General features: G+C 40.8%; 1 protein-coding gene and 1 long non-coding RNA gene across 2 annotated transcripts in view; one reads left to right on the top strand and one right to left on the bottom strand.

The window, feature by feature from the left end:
• Positions 1 to 26,835, top strand: part of LOC133616029 (complement C1q tumor necrosis factor-related protein 4-like) — an 83,823-nt gene that overhangs the window by 12,124 nt on the left and 44,864 nt on the right. The window lies entirely within an intron of this gene.
• Positions 1,466 to 14,793, bottom strand: LOC140679439 (uncharacterized). Its single transcript, XR_012050857.1, has 3 exons — positions 14,270 to 14,793; positions 12,451 to 12,620; positions 1,466 to 2,272 (listed from the first exon to the last, which is right to left on the bottom strand). It is a non-coding gene; the product is annotated as an uncharacterized lncRNA (long non-coding RNA).

A 26,835-nucleotide genomic window follows, 5' to 3' on the forward strand; every position in this document is an offset into this window, starting at 1 on the left:
TAGACATTCAGCTTAATGGCAAAGACTACTTACTGGCTAATCAATACACCATAGTATTTACCCTAGTGCCATCTAACGTCTTGGAATTGCAAATACATACAAAGTCACTTGCTAATGAAACTCAGCAGTGTAAAAAAAAACACGAAAAAATAACTGGACAGCACAGTTATTATTAGTAGCTCAATAATAAATGTTAAATCATAGATTCCCATGTAACGAGAATTGGTACCGTATGTGAAATGTACTCAAAATGTCCCAATTTTTGAACGTCGTCTTAACATTGTGCCTAACAAACGACAGTAGGTTACAGTTTTCTCGCGTATCATTCAGCGGAATCACGTGCCCAAACAAGGACCTCACATTGGTAACTAAGTCTCCGTTTTGTCTTTTTAATTGAGTACGCACAACTCGAAACCAAGGCAACGGAAGGAAAACACTGCGGGCACAAGGGAGAAGACAGAGAGAGCAAAAGAGAGCATAAAGCTTGTGTCGGCTTACGGTACACCATTGAGAAACTAAGTTCCCGCCAGGATCCTTGGGTCCACTGGTCCTTTAGTCAGCTCCCTCTCATCAGGTCCAGGTGCGCAGATTGCAGAATGTCTCCAGCTGCGGCGACACGGCAAACGCGGGGGAGTGTCCTGTGGAGCTCACAGCGAAGCCTCTAAGTGCTCCCGCAGAGGAGGGAGAAGCAGACTGCGCGTGCGCCGTAACAATTACAGTAGTATTGGTCACTATATGAGACCAAACAAATCCGATAACGCTGTTCAGTATCGTGGCCACTGATTGGCTCAGCCTTAAGCAGCATTACTAAATTGGATGAATGTTATGGTGTACAGGGGAAGAAGACGGCACAGACAGCGGGGACGTCGTTTAGTTCTATGTTTATTTTATATTTACAGTAGAATGGAGTGTGAAACGAATCCAAATGTGTGTGTGTCTGACTATGTGTAGCGATTATCTGATGAGTGTTACCGGAAGTGTTGAGCGAGATGTGGAAGTCCAAGGGGGCAAGGCAGGCTCGGAGGTCTGTGGGCAGGCGTGAGGTCAAGGGCAGGGGCGAGGCGTCAAAGTCCGTGTCCAGGCAAGACGTCGAGATTCAAGATGCAGCCAGGGAACCAGAGGGAACACGGGAAGACGAGACACAGCTCGTGACGCGGGAACGAAGGTATGCTGCTGGAAGGCGACAAGGGGGGACACGAGACAAATGAACACGGAGGGGGAGAAACACAGAGAGAGAGTATGCATAGAGCTTGATGAGTCGGCTTACTGTACTGGAACAGATCACTACGTACTGGCCCGGAACGCAGGTCTGCACTGGCTTAAGAAGCCCAGGGAGCTCATCAACGACAGGTGTGCAGATTGCTTGCAGCTGCCTGCTGCAGCCGGAGTGGCGCGCGCAGGTACGCTCTTGGAGGTGCGCCCAGTGCAGCGCACAGATGAATGCGCACCTCAGTGTGCCTGGGCCGTGACAATTATATGTGTGTAAAGGTGACTAAATACTGTTATTTCATGTGTTCAATGTTGACAAATGCATTTAGAAAGTAGTAGACATTTTTTTATGCTCTTGCAAGGAAAAATATTAGGTTTATAATTATATTAGGGGCGGTGTGGCTCAGATGGTAGTGCAGCCATGCCTGCAACTCGAGGTTTCAAATCCAGCTTTCACCATCCGAGTCACGGCCGTTGTGTCCTTGGGCAAGTAACCTACCCCACATTGCAGCTTCCCCCGTGTGAATGGGAGAATGGGTGAATGGGTGAATGTGACGTGCAATGTAGAGCACTTTGCGTATTGTGCAGGTATATAGTAAAGTGCTATGTAAATACAGACCATTTACTATAATTATTTATTCCTGATTCATGAAAATTAATTTATCCCGGTCATGTCCGTGACCAATTAACTGCGATAAACGAGGGATTACTACATACATTGTATTTAGGTTGAGTTAATTCAGTAGCAGTTGGAATTGGATCGATAGGGCGTAGATTGCTGCAATAGCCGCATTATCTCCATCCTCCACTTGTGTGACTATCGGTAGTTGTATCAGGTAACAGAGCAGCAGTCTAGCTGCTGTACTTCTTTTTGTTGTCAGACTGCAGCACAAGATAGCAGATGTTTACCGGACAGATTAGAGCTCTGAGAAATAGATATCTTCTGTTGTCCAGCTTCAGATGGCGAACCTGGCATGTCCTCTGTCACTCTTCCCGTCTCTGACGTCCATCCAGTCCCCAGGCTGGCTCTACGACTGCAGCCGAGCTGGCGGCTGACAGCTCGCTGACAAGTGTTGAAGATGAGAGGCGGGGAAGGGGAGAGAGGAAGAGAGACTGATAAGAGGGATAGTAGCAGCAGGGCTCTGTCAGTGCACCTCTAGGTAACAGCACCCCTGAGTCTTTGATATGTCTCAAATGTCCGGATTCCAACATCCTGTGCTTGAATGTGAGGTTTATTCGACATCCTTGGCTTCTTGGTTCACACAAGGAACGGGCAGCCATTGCAAAACCTTGCATGGATCAAAAAACCAAAGGTGGTATTGAAGTAAAATCAGAACTAAAAATTACGTTATTAGGATTCCTTAATCTTCTTGTTTTTGTTTTGTTTTTTTAGCAATTTTTAATGCAATGAGGCTGAGGTCCACTGTTAAGAATTAATAATAACAAACAAACCATTTTTGTGCCACCGCTGCTGCTCACTGCTCTCTCACCTCCCAGGGGGTGATCAAGGGTGATGGGTTGAATGCAGAGAATAATTTCACCACACCTAGTGTGTGTGTGTGACAATCATTGGTACTTTAACTTTAACTTTTTTATACACATGACCATTACTGATCAGTCTGTTGTCTTAGACTTAGACAAACTTTATTGATCCACAAGGGACATTGTTCCACACAGTAGCTCAGTTACAAAGAATGGAAAGGGTAAGGATGGAAAGGATAATGCAGGTATAAAGTAGACTAAAAATGTACCATAGTAGCAATATAAAATATAACATATAAACTATATTGCCAAAAGTATTTGGCCACCCATCAAAAAAATGAGATTCAGGTGTCCTAATCACTTGGCCCAGTGTATAAAATCAAGCACTCAGGCATGGAGACTGTTTCTACAAACATTTGTGAAAGAATGGGCCGCTCTCAGTGATTTCCAGCGTGGAACTGTCGTAGGATGCCACCTGTGCAACAAATACAGTCTTGAAATGTCCTCGCTCCTAAATATTCCAAAGTCAACTTTATTATAAGAAAAGTGAAGAGTTTGGGAACAACAGCAAGTCAGCCACCAAGTGGTAGGCCACGTAGACTGTACAGTGAGGGGTCAGCGGATGCTGAAGCGCATACATACTTGCCAACCTTGAGACCTCCGATTTCGGGAGGTGGGGGGTGTGGTCGGGGGTGAGCGGGGGCGGGGCGGGGGTGTGGGGGCGTGGTTAGGGGCGCGGTTAAGAGGGCGAGAGTATATTAACAGCTAGAATTCACCAAGTCAAGTATTTCATATATATATATATATATATATATATATATATATATATATATATATATATATATATATCCAGCCATCCATCCATCCATTTTCTACCGCTTATTCCCTTCAGGGTCGCGGGGGGCGCTGGAGCCTATTTCAGCTACAATCGGGCGGAAGGCGGCGTACACCCTGGACAAGTCGCCACCTCATCGCAGACATATATATATATATATATATATATATATATATATACATATATAATAAATACTTGACTTTCAGTGAATTCTAGCTATATATATATATATATATATATATATATATATATATATATATATATATATATATATATATTAGAGATGCGCGGTTTGCAGACACAACCGCGGAGTCCGCGGATAAACCGCGGGTCGGGCGGGTAAAAATAGATTTTAAATAGATGCGGGCGGTTGGCGGTTGAACCAATTCGGAAATATATATACATAGTTAAATGTTGTTACCCACATACGAAAAACGAGCAGCACTCTTTGAAACAGTCAATTATTCATCAGGCACCGCGTCCCAGCAACAAGCTTCTTCAGCGCAGCAGGGCGCATTTTAGAGGCCAGGCGCTCTCGCATGAATCCTGGCACTGTAGATGCCATTTTATTCCTGCATAGTGCTAACAAAAAAAAAAGTAAGTAGACATACGGTTGGATATGTTAAACGAATTAGTCTACGTTACCTAGGCTATACCAAATAAGCCCATGTCTAACCTATATTGAGTTCGGTCAGCTAAATAATGTTGATGGTTACGTGTTGTTGGGGCGCACTACAGTGCAAAGGAATTAAGGCAATTGCGTTGTTTATTGTGTTTTTTTTCTATTCGAGATATACTACTATGTGTGAATAATTATTTGGCCTCGCTTTCAAGTGAAGCGCATCTCCGATTTGCGACAATGTAAGGCTATTTAGCCTGCTTTGTTTGTCGTGACCGTCTATTTTCATTATAATTCAAGTTTGATGATAAAGTGCAGTCTGATGGGTTTGATTTCCACCCTTCAGCTATTTGCCTTGGCCAATAAGTTGCAGGTAATTTATTATTATTATTTATTTAATTTATTTTTGTTTAAATAGAGATGACATACATATGTTATTGTATAATTTAAGTTTGTGCGCGTGATTGACAGCCTAAGGCTTATGAGGCACATTTTTTATTTATTTTTTTATTTAAACTTAAAAACGTATGAGCCTATGCCTATGCCTACAACATATGTGTTTATCTTTATTTTCCTGCCTGTCGTTGACAATGGAGATTGTCTGATATTTTGTCATGGCTGCAGATCAATCAATAAAGGTTCATCTTTGTCGCGAAATTGTTCACTGCTTCACTGTGCACCCCGCCCTTGTCCCTATTTGAGCATTATAACGTTAACAAGTTAATATTCATTGAAATAAATTCAGAACATTTTTTTTACCTAACGAAAATATAGGCCTAGTCTTTCTAAAACATTTTTTTAACTTCTTAAAAGCCTCGTTCTGCTTGCTGCAACTGCGCACACAAAGTGTGAGGAACGCACTCCTGATCTGAGGGCATTGGCAACAATAGTCAACACTTTCTTAATGGAAATGACAATAATATTATAATAATGATAAATAATATTATCACGCATTAATATCTCTTAGCCACTAATGCGTGGCACGCATTGAATGTCTCTGCGTCATTGGATCAGTCTCCTTTCTTTAACAGGCAAAAGCTTTATAACCTCACTAATGCCTTGCATCGTCTATATTAGATATATAACAACGGGCGGGTGCGGGCGGGTGTGGTTTTGATAAAATGTTGGTTCGGGTGGATGGCGGATGGACAATCTGTCAATCTGATGGACCAGTCTGGGTTTGGAGGTTTCCAAGAAAACGCTACATTTCGGACCTCATTGTACCAAGTGTGAAATTTGGTGGAGGAGGAATTATGGTGTGGGGTTGTTTTTCAGGAGTTAGGCTTGGCTCCTTAGTTCCAGTGAAAGGGACTTTGAATGCTCAAGGATACCAAAACATTTTGGACAATTTCATGGGATGGCACTTCAACTTCATATGTGAGTAAAGGCAGGTGGCCAAATACTTTTGGCAATATAGTGCATGCAATATTTACATATTATACTGTATATGCAGTATATAATATATACTGATATATTGTATTATTATATTATATTTTTATATAATATATATACCATATATAACAAATCCCAATTACCATGTACAATATTACAGTATATGTAACAGCTGCGGCAAAAAAAAAAAAAGGGCAGCATAAAATAGAGAGTAGATCCAGCAGAAAATATACAAACGTACATTATAAACAAAGAGAGGTAGCTAACATAGAAGCGGTCAGGCTGTTGGTTATTTAGAATACAGTAGACCCCTGTCTATTTGTGATCCGACATACAGTATGCTCTACATCTGGGCTGTAGGCTTGTCATGATGTAAAAAAAAGGAATAATAAAACAAAAAATATATATTGACATTTGTCCATTAAACTGTCTTATAAATGTATTTTCTGCTTGACTACAATCTGTTTTTTTTTTCAACATTTACTTAAGTAAAAATCACTTAATTTGGACACAAGCCTACCATGAGGCTTCTAGGTCTTTGAGGCCATTTTTCCTTCCTGCCTGTAAAGATGAGGGTGTGGCTTACTGGCTGGTCTGCATGTCAGAATGTCGCCAAAATAACCATATTTTAGCTTTAGCACAAGGGTATTTAAACCATACCCACCAATATTAAAATTGGCGATGAAACAAAACCAAAGACATCGTCATGGACCCACTAGCTGCGGAAGTGAGCTCTCCAATCAGCGAAACAAATAACTCCGCAGTGACATGTTGGTGAATTTACGCAACTGGAACAAAAGAAGCAAAATGCCATTGTAAGTTAATAATACTAACACACACACTTCTAAACGTGTTAGCATATTCGCTAATGCTAACGACGCTAGCTTGATTACATTACTATAGCACGCACAAATATGCATGAAAATACTCCTACAGACATCACACATGCCACGGTTTAGTAAGTAAGAAATGTTTTAGTTATATTGTAAAACTTACAAACGTTGCTTGCAAAAACACTATAGATAGTTATACTTCTGGTTCAAGGCACGAAACAGTAAGTACATTTTCAACCCGCGGCACCTGCAGTGAGCGAACTCGTTCAAAAGATGGCGCTGAAGCACAAACAATACCACACCTTTTCAGTGTCTCTGTCTGTGTTATATGAGAACTATTTGTGGAATACAAAACGTTATGGCCGTTAGTAAAGAAAAATCCTAAATTAGCCGCACCGTTTTATAAACTGCAGGGTCCAAAGCATGGGGAAAAAAGTAGCGTGTTATAGTCCGGAAAGTACGTTATGTTTGCAGAGACATTTTTACTAGGGATGTCCGATAATGGCTTTTTGCCGATATCGGATATTGTCCAACTCTTTAATTACTGATACCAACATCAACCGATACCGATATCAACCGATATATGCAGTCGTGGAATTAACACATTATTATGCCTAATTTGGACAACCAGGTATGGTGAAGATAAGATACCGGTACTTTAAAAAAAAAAAAAAAAGATAAAATAAGATAAATAAATTAAAAACATTTTCTTGAATAAAAAAAGAAAGTAAAACAATATAAAAACAGTTACATAGAAACTAGTAATTAATGAAAATTAGTAAAATTAACTGTTAAAGGTTAGTACTATTAGTGGACCAGCAGCACGCACAATCATGTGTGCTTACGGACTGTATCACTTGCAGACTGTATTGATATATATTGATATATAATGTAGGAACCAGAATATTAATAACAGAAAGAAACAACCCTTTTGTGTGAATGAGTATGAATGAGTGTAAATGGGGGAGGAAGGTTTTTTGGGTTGGTGCACTAATTGTAAGTGTATCTTGTGTTTTTTATGTTGATTTAATAAAAAAAAAACAACAACAAAAAACGATATCGATACCGATAATAAAAAAAAACGTTACCGATAATTTCTGATATTACATTTTAACGCATTTATTGGCCGATAATATCGGCAGGCCGATATCATCAGACATCTCTAATTGTTACACTATGAATGTCTACTTTGTATACTGTACAATGGATTCATGTTTCATGTTGCATGTTTTTTGTTTAATAAGTGAGACATTATTCTTGATAATCGGACTACAAAAAGGGGAAAAAAGATAGTGCGTGTACTGTGTTAGAGTGCCTCTTGTGGGATTCAACACACTGTGAGAAGTGGGTGTGATCTTGAGCATGTCGCTACTTTATTTTATCAGCAAGGAAGCCAATGTGTGTGGGTTGTTTTTCATTTCAGATGCAATGTATGTTTTAATACCCTGCTGAATGAATGAATAAATGAATGAATGAATGAATGTGGCTGCCAATATGGAGGACTGTAAACCCAAGATCAAATACTTCTCTAAACTAGACTTTCAGACACAACAGAGGTGATCATACAAAGTACATTTTCATGCTCTGCAAATTGCATTTTTTTTGCTTTAAATTGTCAGTAAATACTTTTGTACTTTCTATTTTTATTTTGCAATGGTATCGTAAATAGAAAGTGGTTTGATGACGCTATTCACACACATAGTGCTGAGGGCACTGTCCCACCGGTCCATTCACTCAACGTTTTCAGCACCAGAAGATGCTTTGACAAGATGTTGTGTAACTGCACGTTTTGTAAGGACAACACTTTATACCTGGAATTATTTCTTAATGTGTAAAACTGGATTTAATAATGTGTTTTTAACTGTGAGAGGTAGATTATAGGTTTGAGAGCAGGTGTCGGCACCCCACAGCTCCGGTGCCGCACATGATCCTTTTCTCTCCTTGTTGTGACTCCCTTCACAAATTTGCATTTTTGGAAATAATTCAATCATTTTTGACTGTCCGTGAGGCCGTGAAAGAGTACCTGCTGAGTCTTGAGTGGTGATTGGATTAGCATGAGTATGGCAAGGAAAATAACAGGGTCGCTTGTGTGTGTGTGTGTGTGTGTGTGTGTGTGTGTGTGTGTGTGTGTGTGTGTGTGTGTGTGTGTGTGTGTGTGTGTGTGTGTGTGTGTGTGTGTGAGTGTGTGTGTGTGTGTGTGTGAGAGAGGTGAAAGAGACGTCAGCTTCTTGAGTATGTTATTTATAAAATATAAATAAATAATACATGTTTTATATTTGTACATTTTAGGCTATTTTCCTTTATGGAAGAGAGGGCAAATGACTCTTTTAAAAGTAAAGGTTGCTGACTGCTGGTTCAGAGCATCAAAAAGGGGCATTTTGTTTGATCAGTCCATTGTTCGAGGTGTTCCAACATTCACTGGGGTCTTGAAATGTTGTCACCAAGTGTATTGGGTATTACTGTGCAGCTTGGTTGAGTGAGTGCAGACTAAGTTCAAACATGTTCATTAACTTGTTTCATGATTGATTAACCTACTGTATTTGTGAAGTATAATGAATAAATATTTACTTTGTAAAATTATTTGGCCAGCAGAGGGATGGTATACAAAGCGTCTTTTTTTTTTTTTTTTTTGTTGTTGGTTGTGAGGATGCCATTAAGTTATGAGTTCCAGGTGTTTTCCTGCTCAAAAACAAATTAAATTATCAGGTGTCACCTAGGGATCACTTTGATTATTTGCTATGCTAAAACCAATCCAACATAAGGCAGGGGTCCCCAAACTACGGCCCGTGGGCCGGATATGGCCCGACGGCATCCGCAATCTGGCCTGTCGGACTTCCCAAGTTAAAAAAAAATATATTTTTTTTTTCTATGATTTTTTGTATTTATTATTGTTATTATTATTATTATTATTATTATTGTTATTATATTATATATATTATTTGCAATTTATCTTTCAACAATGTGTGTTTTACCTGCTACATGGCTTATCTGTGTACATTTATAAATAGTTTTGTTTTTAGTACTTACTAAAATTTTATAGAGATGTCCGATAATGGCTTTTTTGCCGATATTCCGATATTGTCCAACTCTTAATTACCAATTCCGATATCAACCGATACCGATATATACAGTTGTGGAATTAACACATTATTATGCCAAATTTTGTTGTGATGCCCGTCTGGATGCATTAAACAAAGTAACAACATTTTCCAAAATAAGAGAAGAACTTCAACTCAGGTTATGGAAAAAGTGCCAACATGGCACTGCCATATTTATTATTGAAGTCACAAAGTGCATTATTTTTTTTAACATGCCTCAAAACAGCAGCTTGGAATTTGGGACATGCTCTCCCTGAGATAATCCTGATACCCACTACAACTATGGGAAATACTATACTTTGACTTTCACAAAGTGCATTATTTTTTTTTTTTTTTTTTTAAACATGCCTCAAAACAACAGCTACAAAAACAATGAAGGCACACAGCTTCAGTCCAGAGTATACTAGAGTAATAAAGTACACAATAACATAGTCCTCCTTTAGTGCAAGACTGCCTGGCATACTGTATAACAGGAAATTATAAACTGGGCTCAATCTGCCCTGCTCTAACGTATTTGTATGAGTAACACAAATCAATCAATCAATCAATCAATCTTTTGTTATATAGCCCTAAATCACAAGTGTCTCAAAGGGCTGCACAAGCCACAACGACATCCTCGGTACAAAGCCCACATACGTGTGCTGCAAGCTAGTGGTGAGTGCTTGAAGTGGCCTACCAGTCAGTCAGAAATTCTGAAATGCTGCGTTGAGACAGGGTACCTCCGCTCATCCACCTCATGCATCTTCTGCTTGTATTTGTCGTGTATTTCTTTATTATTCTTGAAGAGGTGGCACATCAAATTGCTCGTATTGAAGGAAGACGTCTTGGTTCCTCCTCGCATAACCAACTTTTTGCAGTCATTGCAAATTGCCTGTTTTTTATCCGTCAGAGACACTTTAAAATAATCCCAAACCATAGCCATGGTGTCGTTAGTCAGTCACCGAGCGAGCTCGCTTTTTAGCCACGGCTACAGCACCGGCAACAACACACTCTTGTTGTTGTTATGCTACGCTCGCGGCGGTTTGATGAGGTCATCAAGCGTCGCCAGTAAACCTCTCATGCTGCAGTCGTCGACTCCTGTGTTGTGTGTGGGAGAGGGGGAAAGGGAGGGGCTGCTGACTGGAAGACGCAACTGCTCTGTACTGCTCCCTAAGTCCGTGTTTTACCAGCAGCGTTTCAAAAAGTCATTAATTTTACTTTTTGAAACCGATACCGATAATTTCCGATATTACATTTTAAAGCATTTATCGGCCGATAATATCGGCAGGCCGATATTATCGGCCGATAAATGCTGCAAGCATTGCTTTAAAACATGCTTCGCCAAAAGTGTCAATACAGCATTACCACCCTTGCTTCAAATTTAGGTAAACATTTAAATAACCAACATTCAGACCTGCACAAGGAGTTTAAAGCGTGGCAGGTAATATAGTTAACAGCCTCCCCCGTGCACATATACAGTAGATACGAGACACGCATACAGCTGGTTGACTTGTTGAAAATTATTAGAGCAGTCCAAACCGCCCACATAATGTAAAATAATACAAGTGAATTGACTGAATTTCGTAACAAACTTGCACTTTTTCATTTGTTTTATCTTTAACAATGTCTGTTTTACATGCTACTGGTCTTATCTGTGTATTTTTAGCCTTGTTTTCAGTGTTTACCAATTATTGTATTTGTTTTAAAGTACAGGTCATGAAGCATTTAATACACTGTCACTAAAGCTTTCAATTCTATGTTTACCTAATTCTAGATTATGGTAGGCTTTATTTAATATGTAAAATAATTGTGAAACTGTTATTTGAGTGCAATAAGAAAAGCCCATGTGTTTGATGCACATTTTAATTTTAATTATAATATTGTTCTTTGGGTGAAATAAGAAACATATGTTTAATCATAAGTTTGATCATAAATGTTCTGTTAAAATGAAGCCAATAATGACAATGGGATTGGGCCTTAATGCGTCCATGATGAGTTCTGACTGGTGATCGAATGATGAGATGATAGTCGGCTTCTTGGACTTCCTAAGTAAGCTAAACCGTGTGCTTGGTATATCCATCCATCCATTTTCTACCGCTTATTCCCTTTGGGGTTGCGGGGGGCGCTGGAGCCTATCTCAGCTACAATCGGGCGGAAGGCGGGGTACACCCTGGACAAGTCGCCACCTCATCGCAGCGCCAACACAGATAGACAGACAACATTCACACACTAGGGCCAATTTAGTGTTGCCAATCAACTTATCCCCAGGTGCATGTCTTTGGAGGTGGGAGGAAGCCGGAGTACCCGGAGGGAACCCACGCAGTCACGGGGAGAACATGCAAACTCCACACAGAAAGATCCCGAGCCCGGGATTGAACCCAAGACTACTCAGGACCTTCGTATTGTGAGGCAGATGCACTAACCCCTCTGCCACCGTGAAGCCCCGCGCTTGGTATAACACAACACAAATGTTTTTGCTTTTTTAAAACAATCACAACTGCATTTTCAGAAAAAATAGGCCTACACATCATCCATGCAGTCGAAAGCTTTCAAAAGATGTACATTGTGTTATGTTTTGTGGCTCTATTTTTCTGTTCTGTAAGATGGGAAAAATTGTTCTTTTGACAGTAACGGTTGAAAACCACTTGTTGTGTTTACGGTGGGGGGCGGCACAGACCACAAGGGGGCATAGTGGTTCTATGATTAATTGTATATATACACTATATATATAATAATCAAACAATAATGATATAATAAACTAGAGAATGGAGGGTGACAAAAATCCAAAGGGGGTGTATGGTGTGAGACTATCAATCCATCCATTTTCTACCGCTTGTCGCGGGGGGTGCTGGAGCCCATCTCAGCTGCAATCGGGCGGAAGGTGGTGTACACCCTGGACCAGTTGCCACCTCATCACAGGGCCAACACAGATAGACAGACAACATTCACACTCACATTCACACACTATGTGAGACTATGTGTAGGAATTAATGAGTGTGTTACCGTGAGTGTTGAGCGAATCTTTCGTCAGACCAGAGGGGCAAGGCAAGATGGCAGTCCGTGGGCAAGCAAGCGGTCGGGGGCTGGAGAGAAGCAACGAGATCCGTGTCCAATCAGGGGTCGAGGATCGAGGGAGGCAGTCCGGAATCCAACAGGAAAGTCGGGGCACACAGCTCGATCGCGGGAGACACAAAAAGTACTGCGGTAAACACAAGGGACATAAGACACAGGAACTGGGAACACACAGCGAGAGATCAAGTTCGCGGGAGGGAAGCTGGAGATGGGACGCTTACTACGGGAGTGAACTACGTTCCGGCAAAGGATCTTCTGGTCCGCTGGTCTTTATACTGCTTGCCATCATTAGTCCCGGGTGTGCAGATTGCAGATTGCTTGCAGCTTTGCCAGCGTGTGGCCGTGATGCGGCCTGGCACGTTGCGGAGGCGCCGGCAGAGCTTGCCGCAAACGACATGCGGGATTGAGCACGCGCCGTGACACCACTGGTCTAGTCTAATAGGGCCAATATTGGTACTGAACAAAACAGTAAACTTTTTCACATAACTGCCATATAATCATACAATTTGCATAATTGGCCATAGCACAGTCACAAAAAGTGAGTAAATTAAAAGCAAGACAACTATGTTTAAAAGTATTTTGTTGTTTTTTGTCAGTTTTTTTTTTTTTTATCACAGTCAAAATGGCAGAGGTGCCCACAAGAGCAGAACCTACTGCTCAATGAGAACAGTAATTATTGTCAGACTCGCCAAAAAAAAACTCATAATTTTTTTTAAAAGAGAATGTAGAGAGGTCTGATTACTCACTAAGTTTAGCAACAAAGTCGCTAATTTGACAAAACCGGTCCCTCTTGCTCCATCTTCTTATGCTCTGGCAGACCAGGTGCATTATAATGTGTTCATATCAATCAAGGGCAAACAGGTAGTATACGTGGCTGGTACGGGTTACACAGCCATGCATCGCTACAATGGACATTTATGTGTATTGACATCAAGATGGATATGTTACTCTTGCTTTTGTTTTTTAAAAAGACTTATTTGAGAGCCTGCAGGGTCACAAACTATACTTTGATGTGGACCTCTCAGGTAGAAGGCCAAGCAGGGCAGCATCAAAGCATTGCACACACTGTACCCTTTATGAGAAATAGCAACTGTATTGTTCTTTGTAGCTTCAGATGATTTATAACAGACGTGAACACTATTATTGTGGTAGTGGTATCTTTGTATCGCACTTGAGTGACATGAAAGAGAAACTAATGAACTGATGATACTTTTATAGTTTGGCCAACAACACTTGTTTTATTGTAGTTAAAAAAGTATTCAGAGCAGACTGAACCGAATATTGTGGCAATAAAGTCATATAATTAGGAGAATGAAGACCATATCCTGAGATTGAAGTCAAACTTTTTGTTAGAAAGAGTTACAAATAGACAAGAAGATGATCGGGTTTTAGTGTATAAGTCTGAATTTATGCCTAAATTATAGCTATATGTAACACCTAAGTTAATCACACTGTACAAAGAACACAAATGATTTATAAAATACAGTAATAGAAAGACTACATCTGTTATGTGTACTGGAGGAAGGAGACTGCACAGACAACAGGGATGTCGTATTAGCTCTATTCATATATATATATATACGATATATATATATATATATATATATATATATATATATATATATATATATATATATATATATATATATATATATATATAAGAAATAATAATATTAATAAAAAAGGGAAATTAAATGTGACGGATCCAAAAGTGTGCGATTAACTGTGTGAATTAACTGCAGTGTGTTACCGGGAGTGTTGAGCAAGGGGCGGAAGTCCCTGAGGGGAAATGCAGGCTCGAAGATCCGTGAGGCAGGCACGTAGTCGGGGGTACTAGCGGGGCGTCAGAGTCCGTGTCCAGGCGGGAGGTCGAGATCCAAGATGCATCCAGGGAACCAAAGGGGACGCAGGGAGCCGAGACACACAGCTCGTGACGTGGGAACGAAGGCAGGCCGCAGAGAGGTGACAAGGAGGACACAAGACAATGAACACGACGGGGGAGAAAACACAGAGAGCAAACAGTGCGCATAGAGCTTGACATCTTGGCTTACTGTACTGAACAGGAAACTACGTTCTGGCCCGGGATAGCAGGTTGTGCCGGCTTATGAAGGCAGGTCTCATCATCAGCTTCAGGTGTGTTGATTGCTGGCGATTGATTGCAGCTGCTTGCTGCAGACGTGCGCCCGGACCGTGACAACATCCCCCCAAAAAACAGGAATAAAATAGGCTGAACAATTCCACACTTTATCTACTGTAAAGGCTCTTGGGATTAAAGACAGGATTCTAAGGAGTTTCAATAATATATATACATATACATATTTATCATATATTTTTTGTTAACATGTTAAAGGTGTTTAATAAAAATACAATTAATTTAACTCAAAAAGAGTCCCTTCTTTCATGAAGACAAGAATATAAGTTGGCGTATTACCTTATTCTGATAACTTGCACTGATTGGAATCAGACAGGATTCACAGTAGTGCTAAGTTCCAAAACTTCAGGTTTACATTGTGGAGAGAGAAAAAAGTCCTCCTCTCTTTCCAGTACCACAGGAAAGTGGTTGGTTTTTTAGTTTACTATTTGTCCAGTTTCTATACTCGTTTTTAAACCCTTTACAAGAAATACATTGGAGTTAACTCCGGAGCTCATTAGCTTGTGTGCGCTAGTTTTCTGAGACCCTTATTTTGTTAGCGCGGTAAGACTTTTGATAGCCAGTACGGAGAGAGTTGAAATAAAAAGTGCTTCCTGCGTTCCAGCCGTTATTTTTTTACTTTTTCTTCATACTACCCCTGCTCCACTGCCTGATCCTTTTATGATGGCTAATTACAATTCCTTTAGTGAAGTGAAGTGAAGTGAATTATATTGATATAGCGTTTTTTCTCTTGTGACTCAAAGCGCTTTACATAGTGAAACTCAATATCTAAGTTACATTTAAACCAGTGTGGGTGGCACTGGTGGGTAAAGTGTCTTCCCCAAGGACACAACGGCAGTGACTAGGATGGCGGAAGCGGGGATCGAACCAGGAACCCTCAAGTTGCTGGCACGGCCACTCTACCAACCGAGCTATACCGTCAAAAAAGAGAACATTATATATATATATATATATATATATATATATATATATATATATATATATATATATATATATATATATATATATATATACATATATATATGTATATATATATATATATATATATATGTATATATATATATATATATATATATATATATATATATATATATATATATATATATATATATGTATATATGTATATATATATATGTATATATGTATATATATATATATATGTATATATGTATAAATATATATATATATATATATATATATATATATATGTATATATGTATATATATATATATATATATATATATATATATATATATATATATATATATATATATATGTATATATATATATATATATATAAATATATATATATATATATATATAATGTTCTCTTTTTTGACGTACTACCATCAGAATATACCTCAAGCTTAGGGAACATAAAAAAAGCATAAGTTAACTTAAAAGAACAAAAGTGAACTTTCTCAGTATAGCAATGCACAAATATGCATTCTTCCGCTGCGCGTACTGATAGTTGTCTTTTTCTTTTACATGTATTTACTATTATTGGTGATGTGTCGTACCCACAAAACTTCCTAACACGAGCTCCGCCTGCCTAATATCCATCCATCCATTTTCTACCGCTTGTCCCGTTCGGGGTTGCGGGGGGCGCTGTAGTCTATCTCAGCTGCATTCGGGCGGAAGGCGGGGTACACCCTGGACAAGTCGCTACCTCATCACAGGGCCAACACAGATAGACAGACAACATTCACACTCACATTCACACAATGATAATATCAATTTTTGTCTGTTCCAATGAACAAATACCCCGAATGGACTTTTGTTGGAATGGATGTGTTTAATCATCAACCATTAGTGTCAATATCTAATTAGTGATCACCCGCTAATATGTGCCAGGTCCCAGGAGAGATAACACTGTTCATCTGTACTATAAGTGATGTACCATCAATCAAATCAGTGTGAATTGTTTTTTTTTAAACTGAACACAACTTGTGATTAAAGAGTAGATATATGCGAAAATGCTGCATCCTTCGCGGGTCAAAGTCTATTTATTCGGCTCGAGCAGATGTTCTCGTTCCAGGTTTTTCTGGTTGCTGAGCAACATCTGTCACTGCAGCCTGTGTTGACCTTCAAGTGTTTCACACCGCGGAGCCTCCAAAGAAATTCAGTACGTGATAAACATGAAAGACAATATTTAATCTAATAAAAAAAAATACAGGCTTATAGCCACAGTATAATGTAGTAACAATGCTATAAGAGACTGTTCTTTATATTCGGTCAAGTATGTGGGATCTTTAAAATGGCTATACTGTATTGTATCATATTTTTCAGCAATGAATTTAGAATTAGTATTTACTATTACTAGTCTCATGACTCCATTACAAAACGCAGTAAAGTCTCACAAATATTTACAGTATTTCGCAACAATATCTTAAAATAAGCAAACACCAGCTTCTCCAACTTTGGTCAGTTATGTAACTCGTGTTGATGCAGTTTTTCTCAAACAGTGGAGCAGGCCCCTCTAAAGCTGTGCATTACCAAACATGCTTATTGTAGCCAATAATCCTGACTTAGTCATTTTGATTAAATAAAAGTCAGCACAAATTGTTTTATTATTTTTTAATGTGAAGTGGAGTGAAATATATATATATGTAGCACTTTTTCTCTGGATACTCAAAGCCTTTTTACATAGTAAACCCCATTATCTACATTTAAGTTAAATTTAAACCAGTGTGGGTGGCACTGGGAGCAGGTGGGTTAAGTGCCTTACCCAAAGACACAACGGCAGTGACTATAGGCAGTGACTATAGGCAGTGACTATAGGCAGAAGCTGGAATAGACCCTTGAGCACCCTCAAGTAGCTCAACCAACTGGGCCACGCCGCCCCAATGGTGCTCATCAATTTGAATGTATTATTATTTATTGACGTAATGTGGATTGATTTTATAGAAGCAAATGGTTAATGTCGGTAAAAAAATGTTTTCAGTTTAAATAAGGATTTTTTTAAATTTAAGTAAAGTTTATGCACGCTAAAACCATTCTGTTACTGACAAACAAACAATGCTAATAAAAATTATTCTTTGTTGGAAGTTGATCTATACTGTATGTTATAATGTTATGCAGAGGTGTACTCGAAACAATTTTATGGACAAATTATATTGTTTATAGTCGTGGCGCAGAGTGTGGTGGGGGGCACGACTCGAGAGCTCCCTGGAGAAGAAGCACTGGGCTAATGTGAGTTGGCATTAAACAACCATCCATCCATCTTCTTCCGCCTATCCGAGGTCAGGTCGCGGTGCCAACAGCCTAAGCAGGGAAGCCCAGACTTCCCTCTCCCCAGTCACTTCGTCCAGCTCCTCCCGGGGGATCCCGAGGCGTTCCCAGGCCAGCCGGGAGACATAGTCTTCCCAACGTGTCCTGGGTCTTCCCTGTGGCCTCCTACCGGTCGGACGTGCCCGAAACACTTCCCTAGGGAGGCGTTCGGGTGGCATCCTGACCAAATGCCCGAACCACCTCATCTGGCTCTTCTCGATGTGGAGGAGCAGCGGCTTTACTTTGAGCTCCTCCCGGATGACAGAGCTTCTCACCCTATCTCTAAGGGAGAGCCCCGCCACCCGGCGGAGGAAACTCATTTCGGCCGCGTGTACCCGTGATCTTGTCCTTTCGGTCATGACCCAAAGCTCATGACCATAAGTGAGGATGGGAACGTAGATCGACCGGTAAATCAAGAGCTTTGCCTTCCGGCTCAGCCCCTTCTTCACCACAACGGATCGATACAGCGCATTACTGAAGACGCCGCACCGATCCGCCTGTCAATCTCACGATCCACTCTTCCCTCACTCGTGAACAAGACTCCGAGGTACTTGAACTCCTCTACTTGGGGCAAGATCTCCTCCCCAACCCGGAGATGGCACTCCACCCTTTTGCGGGCGAGAACCATGGACTCGGACTTGGAGGTGCTGATTCCCATCCCAGTCGCTTCACACTCAGCTGCGAACCGATCCAGTGAGAGCTGAAGATCTTGGCCGGATAAAGCCATCAGGACCACATCATCTGCAAATAGCAGAGACCTAATCCTGCAGCCACCAAACCAGATACCCTCAACGCCCTGACTTCGCCTAGAAATTTTGTCCATAAAGGTTATGAACAAACAACCATTATTTGAAAAACAAAAACCTCCCATATTTAGATTAAAATCATGCTATTAAGCTTAAAAAGGACTGACTTTATTAAAAACCTGTTTGTTAAATGTCAGTGTAAATATAATGAATAACACTGCATTGATTTTTACAACAAACCTATTCCTAGAGGGAAAAACAGAAGTAAATAGCAGAATTCACCTGTTAATCCCCGGTAGTGTAATAGTACACATCTCTACCCTTGTGGCACAACAATAAGCACATGATGTTGGAGTCTCTCGTCGGTTCGATGAATAAGTAGACAAGTATTCATTTTCTTTTAGCGTAACTCCTCATGTGGGAGAGTGGTGATGCAAAAAAAAAAAAGTTTACTAACACTGCACACCGCGACGTCTACGAGTGGGGGAATACGCGTAATATGAAAAGCCACTTCATTAACTGTCACTGGAAAAATATCCTTGATGTGAAACACTAAAGCCAGTGAGGCCAAACACCAACTTGCGAGATATTTACCCGTTTAAACATTAACTTGTCAGTTAACCACCTGAGAATCAGCATTCTCCAAACTAATGTTTGACTTCACTGCTATAGTGGAGGCTGACCGCGAGGCCTGGCCCACACCCCTTGGTGCTTACGGAGCCAACGTTTGTTGGAACTCTGCTGCTTCCATGGGTTGTGTGTCAACAACACTTACTTTCCGTGCAAAGCAATCCACCGGGTGTCCTGGAGACACCCGCGCTCCTGCCACTGGCACCAGCTTGACCTGGTCATTACCAGACAAAGTGACCTTGCTAGTGTCTTTCTCATCCGCACGTACAAAAGTGCGGATTGCAGAACAGACCATTCCCTCGTCATCAATAAGGTGTGCGTCGCTCTACAGAATATGCACCACTTAAAGAAGAAACGTCTGCAGCACCAGCGACCAAGTGAGGACCCAGCAGTTCCCGAGTTATCTTAATGAAACCCTCACCAGGGATGCTAGGTGATGACACCACCGACTCTAGGTGGGCCTGCCTACATGACACAGTGTGCAATGCAGCCATCTATGCCCATGGGAAAAAGAAGCGCAAGAATGCTGACTGGTTTGAGGCCCACTGGCACCCCTGACCGGGGGCAGGCACTACTGACATACAAGGCCGGGCTCAACCCACACACTCTTGCTGCACAGAAGGCTGTCAGGAAAGCATCCCAACATACTGCCTGCCGTTGCACCAAAACCTACTGGCAGAACTTCAGGAGAGGCATTCAGACTGCAGAAGAAACACGCAACGCCTGAGGGATGTACAAGTGCACAAAGAGAGCAACAGGCCAAGGTTACCGTGAGATTTTCTTTAAGGATGAAGCAACCTTGTTTGTCATCACACACGAAAGATGGCCTCTAACAGATTGTCAGTCGCTTCTCCCACGAGAGCAAGGAGTTCGGACTGACAATCAATCTTAAGAAGACACAAGTCATGGCACAGGACACAGACCCCCCCCCCCCCAACCATCATCATCGACCAGTGACGTGCAGTCAGTAGAGGCAGGTGAGGCGGGGCCTCATCTGCCATCATTGAAAGAAAAAATATATAAAAAGAAAAGAAAAAAAATTAAATTGTTATATGTATCCAGTGATTATACTAAAGTTATTTTCCATTTAACTTCACCAGTTTCAGATTATTTGTATTCAAAATCGCTGAATTTTCACATTTGCCGTTCAAATACTGAGAAGAGACGGTGCGGTGAACAGCAGCCAGTTGAGGCACGTCACTCAGTTGTGCCTCAACATGGATTGTGCAAAGGCTAACTGCTGGCCTGCTGTGCAGTGAGACCGTATTGCTATATGAACTATATTATACATTTCCATAGTTTAGTTAGCTGAGGTGTATAATGTACAGTGTATTTTGTCAACAACTGTATGTGTGTAACGTATTTTTTGTGCTGAGCATTCATAAAACGGCTGCAAAAGACGTACTGGCTGAGGCTCGCAGTAATCCGGCCCGATGGTGGTAGAGGGCGGTAGTGATCCCAAAGATCATTCCTCGGCCGCAGAAGAAGTGAGAACAAGCAACAGTTAGCAAGTCAAGTGCAGCGGTCGTTTATTATTTCCTCTCGCCTGAACTTTTATTAAAAACATGGAGGATTACATATGTAAAATAAAACAGTTTTCTAAACTGGACTTTAAATCGAAGCAGGAGGTAATAATCAAAGGTAGACCAACGCCAGAGCTAAAAGGTTTGCTTCAGACTTCGGGACAGAAGACCCGTTCTTTTCAAACAGCGTGGTTCACACGCAAAGGCTGGCTGTGTGGATGTCCAGCAAGAAAGGTTCAGACCATAATAATGTTTTTTTTTTTTATTAAATGTGCTTTTTTGTGTGCTACAGTTTGTATGTGTAAAGAATGCTGGTATGAGCTTTTAAACATAACCCGTTAACTGCTGCCAATCAAATGGTGAATAAGATACTCTTTAGGGTTCAGATGTTTGTAAATCTGACTGTGATGAAGTCAGTGCCTCACCAGCCATCAACCTCACCGCACGTCACTGTCATCGACGGGAACACGCTGGAGGCTATTGACAACTTCACCTACCTTGGGTCCACCATCTCGAGCTCGCTCTCGCTTAATGTAGAAGTGAGCAGTAGGAATGTTAAGGCCACAGCTGTTGTAGCGACGCCATAGAGTCTGGAATAACCCCAGTTTCACGGAGAAGACCAAGCTAAGCGTGTACCAGGCCTGCATGCACTACAGCAGCGAGGTGTGGACCACCTACGAGAGGCTGGTGAGGAGACTCAACAGTTTCCCCTTAACATTCCTTTGCGCATCCTGCACATCTGTTGGCAGGACAATGTTCCAAACACAGAAGTCCTGCAACAAGCTGGGATGAGCAGCTTCTTGACCATCCTCAGTGAGAGGCACCTACGCTGGCTCGGCCATGTCAGAAAGATGGAACACGGCCGCAGCCCAAAGGACCCAAAAGGGGATGTCATTGTGGTTTGTGCAGCCCTTTGAGGCACTTGTGATTAAGAGCTGTATAAATAAACTTTGATTGACTGACCGACCGACTGACTGACCGACCAACCGATAGAATGGTTGGTGTGTTGGTCGGTTGGTTGGTTGATTGATTGTTAATTGGTTGATTGATTGATTAATTGATTGATTGATTAATCTCTTGCATGGCAAACTGGTGGAAGGGACTGAGCAATTACGCATCCGTTTTAAAGACGCCTGCAAGAAAGACATGAAGCAGTGCAGCATTGACGTCGCTTCTTGACTCTGCATCCTGGTGTTCAATGTTTAGAAGCACTGTCAGGACATGGGAAAAGGCGAGAAATGTGGCCCTTGAGGAGAAAAGGACACGACTGAAGAGAAAGGAGCACCAACAACAACAACCAACTTCCTACATCTGCACCAATTGCACCAGAGACTGCCACTCGCGGGCTGGGCTCTTCAGCCACTCTCGCAGGTGCCGATGAGACCTGACACAGAGCTACTGCATCGACCCACGTAGACGGACAGATGTTGACAAACTTGTCATGCTGTCAGGTTTGGGAAAGCTGTGCTGCTGGTGTGGCTACAGTGTGCACGTCCGATGTTGCTCATATCTGGTCCACTGAATGCTCAGGGCAGTTTGTGCATTTGCAACATGAAATACATGAAAACTTAGGGGGAACATTGCTCTTCACTCATCTTTGCACTGATGTATGTATTGACCTGATCACTGACTGTAAAGCAACCTGTTCCGCAGGTTGGTTTAAGGAGAATTGTACTTTTTGGGGAATTTTGTCTATCGTTCAATCATTATGAAAGACATGACGACAGATGGATTTTTTTTTTAATTGCATTCTAAATATTAAATAAACATAAATAAAAGTCCACTTGCAGCAGGGCCAACAGGAGGTCCTCTATTAGCACATAAAATCCAATAAATAACCATTTAAAAAAGCACCAACAAAACTCAATTTACATTTTGTGACTTGAATATTAGTGATATTGTTATTATAAGTGCTAACACAGACAAACTATTTATAGCTACGACGTGATCACTACCGTGTGTCCCTATGTTTACATCGCCGAGTGGTCTGCTGCTTCCTCGCTTCCCTGCTCTCTGGAAGTTTATTGTAGATCATAAATGATGCCTCTCACCTGGAATGTAGATGGCTGAGGATGTAATCCGTCAAGTTGGTAAACTTTGACAGCCATTTAGGACCCGGAACTGGCAAGAACGACACGATAAAACACATTCTTCATGTAAGTGGGAATATATGAACATCCTTGCAGTCTGCATTCTAATGACAGCAGACATTATACAGTAGGTGATGTTTTATAATATTTAGCTCGCATGAAGTTTGCAGTTAGTGATGAAGAAAAATAAGAGCAAACGTGATTCGCTTTTGAAATTAATGCGTCGCGTATGCTTAAAATCATTAAATGTTATTATAAATGTGCCTGTTACTACATATACATACATATACTTACATCATATATAAAACACATCATTGAAGGTGTTTTTATGTTTTTTTAGGGCTCTATAGGTATAATTGAACAGCTCCCATAGGCTCCATTGAAAGCAGACTTTTGATTGCATGTATTTAATATTTAGAATGCATAAAAAGAAAAATCCATCCGTCGTCATGTCTCTCATAATGATTGTGAACGATTGGCAAAATTCCAAAAAAAAAGTGCAGTTCCCCTTTAAAGAAGCATGTCCGGTCAACATAGATTGTGCAATTATACATTTAATTAATGATAATGTTTGTGATTAATCACATGGGTTAAAGCGTTAACTTTGACAGCGCTAACTTACACACACACATATACATTTTGTACCAACATTAAAAACTCATTTCACATTTTTGTAGGTTTCAACCTTCCACTAATCGTCATGTCTCCCATTTTTTTTCTCCCTCCTCCTTGTCATCCATGTCTCAACCATGCTATTGATCTGTCTCCAGAGCTCTATTTTTAGATGCATGGCACATCTCAGGGAGCTACAAACTGAGCCATGCAGCACAGATGCCACAGATACTGTGAGGTGGAGTGTTATTTGATAGCGAGGTGATACTGATAACAGACTTCACAAATCTGTTAAGATGCTCTATTGACTTGAGACACTGGGAAGACACAAGGCGAATGCACACTGGACTTGCAGTTGCGGTGCTCTCATTTTTCTACTGTGTTTACAAAATGCGAAGCAACCACAGCAGACTTACAAGACATGTTCCAAATTTCATTGAATGACCGAAGCATTGACAAAAGGCTAACAAATGTAAAAAGAGCTTTGAGAGGTGGCACGGTGTTAAAAATAATTTTGATTTTGTGCTGGTAGCTTCCAGAGGCCTTTATGTACAGGGGACAAAATGTATATATGATAAATATAATGTATATGTGTTATTGAAGTCATACAGCTATTTTTACAAAAACTACCAAAAGCCAGGATTGTTATTCTTTTGTTAAAAGTTATTTTATATATACCAGTATTCAATATAATATGGCTTTTCTTTAAGGGTAGGATAAAATAAACTTTATTTAGCCGACAATGGAACAGGTATATGGTTGCAGTGCTGATTTTTACATACAGTAACAAAAGTAAAATGTAACGAAAAACAAAACGAAAAATACATAATGCGCATAAAACAATTGCAATATGTATACATAAATAATAAAACAAAAACATTATCTTAACACACATATTGTACAATAAACAAGAAGCCAATATAAAAACAGATCACAGTAATTACGCAAGTGCGTTGTAAAGTCAGGGCTCCTTTAATAATTATATGGTAATTGTTGATATAAATGTTAGAAAAATTATTCAGCTTCCAGTTAACCATAGTAAATATAACTCTCCAGGATTTTAAGCGCATTTTTATTTTTATTGTTGCAGCCTAAATCTAATTTTGTAGCAGCATTTTTAAAAACTTGATGTTTTGAAGCCTCTTTATTCCAATAACAATGTATTGTCCTGAAGCTATCAGCGTGGTGTTCAGTGAATAATCTAGCACTGAACACCACAAAAACCAAGGAACTCATCTTTGACTTCAGGAAAAACACTGCAGACCCCGCCCCCCACTACATCAACGGAGAGGAGGTGGAGTCAGCTCCTTCGAGTTCCTCGGCACCCTCATATCTGCTGACCTCTCCTGGACCCAAAATACAACTGCGGTCATCCGGAAGGCCCAGCGGAGACTCCACTTCCTGAGGGTGCTGAGGAAGAACAGACTGGAGAGGCAGCTGATGGTGACCTTCTATCGCTCGGCTGTCGAGAGCCTGCTGACGTACAGCATAACAGTGTGGTACGCCAGCTGCACTGAAGCAGACAAACAGGCGATTCAGAGGGTCATAAAATCTGCACAAAAAATCATCGGCTGCCCCCTCTCCTCCCTGAAGGATTTACACAACTCTCGCTGCACCAACAGAGCAAAAAGTATCACTAAGGACAGCACACACCCTGGCTTCCATCTGTTCGACCTGCTACCATCGGGCAGGCGTTACAGGTGCATCAGAGCCAGAACAAACAGGCTCAGAGACAGCTTCTTTCCCAGAGCTGTTACCATCCTGAACTCTAAATTATAATAATAATTCACCCCTATACAATATCCTACCCTAATACCCTACTGTGCAATATTACCCTTCGAGTGCAATACATCCGACACTGATTGTTATTTATTACTCCGGTACTCTTGTCTTGTACTGTATATTGTACAGTATTTTGTATTTTGTATTTCTATAGTGTTTTGTATATTGTACAGGATTGCTTATTATTTTTATTGGATAAGTAGTCTGTTTATTTCAATTGCTATTTTTTTTTCTTTATTACCTCTTGTGTAATTTATTTTTACCCCATATTTGTTCCCACTACCGCACCTTAAAGGCCTACTGAAACCCACTACTACCGACCACGCAGTCTGATAGTTTATATATCAATGATGAAATCTTAAATTGCAACACATGCCAATATGGCCGGGTTAGCTTACTAAAGTGCAATTTTAAATTTCACGCAAAATATCCTGCTGAAAACGTCTCGGTATGATGACGCCTGCACGTGACGTCACGGATTGTAGAGGACATTTTGGGACAGCATAGTGGCCAGCTATTAAGTCGTCTGTTTTCATCACAAATTTCCACAGTATTCTGGACATCTGTGTTGGTGAATTTTTTGCAATTTGTTCAATGAACAATGGAGACAGCAAAGAAGAAAGCTGTAGGTGGGTATTGCGGCAGGTGTTGTGCCGTATAACGCACCCCCGCCGTAGAATGCACCCCCTGACTGTTGTGCCGGATAACACAGCCGGTGTTTCATTGTTTACATTCCCGGAAGATGACAGTCAAGCTTTACCATTGGCCTGTGGAGAACTGGGACAACAGAGACTCTTACCAGGAGGACTTTGAGTTGGATGCGCAGACACGGTACCGTGAGTACGCATGCAGCTGCGACTTCCAAACATTTGATTGCTTGCCCGTACGTGCGTGCCGCTATGTGCATGTCACATACGTAACTTTGGGGACTTTGGGGAAATATATGTGCTGTATGAACTTTGGGGAGGTGAACGGTACTTTGGGCTGTGGTATTGAGTGTGTTGTGCAGGTGTTTGAGTTGTATTGGCGGGTTATATGGACGGGAGGGGCAAGGTGTTTGTTATGCGGTATTAATTTGTGGCATATTAAATATAAGCCTGGTTGTGTTGTGGCTAATAGAGTATATTTATGTCTTGTGTTTATTTACTGTTTTAGTCATTCCCAGCTGAATATCAGGTCCCACCCGCCTCTCACAGCATCTTCCCTATCTGAATCGCTCCCACTGCCCTCTAGTCTTTCACTCTCACTTTCCTCATCCACGAATCTTTCATCCTCGCTCAAATTAATGGGGAAATCGTCGCTTTCTTGGTCATGATTGTAAACAATGTGCAGATGTGAGGAGCTCCACAACCTGTGACGTCACGCTACCCATCTGCTACTTCCGGTACAGGCAATGCTTTTTTATCAGCGACCAAAAGTTGCAAACTTTATCGTCAATCTAAATCCTTTAAGTTGGAGTCCTTAATTTCGTTATATGCAAATATAATGACAATAAAGTCTATTCTTTTCTA

Source organism: Nerophis lumbriciformis, linkage group LG15 (genome assembly GCF_033978685.3).
Source record: "Nerophis lumbriciformis linkage group LG15, RoL_Nlum_v2.1, whole genome shotgun sequence".
Lineage (NCBI taxonomy): Eukaryota > Metazoa > Chordata > Actinopteri > Syngnathiformes > Syngnathidae > Nerophis > Nerophis lumbriciformis.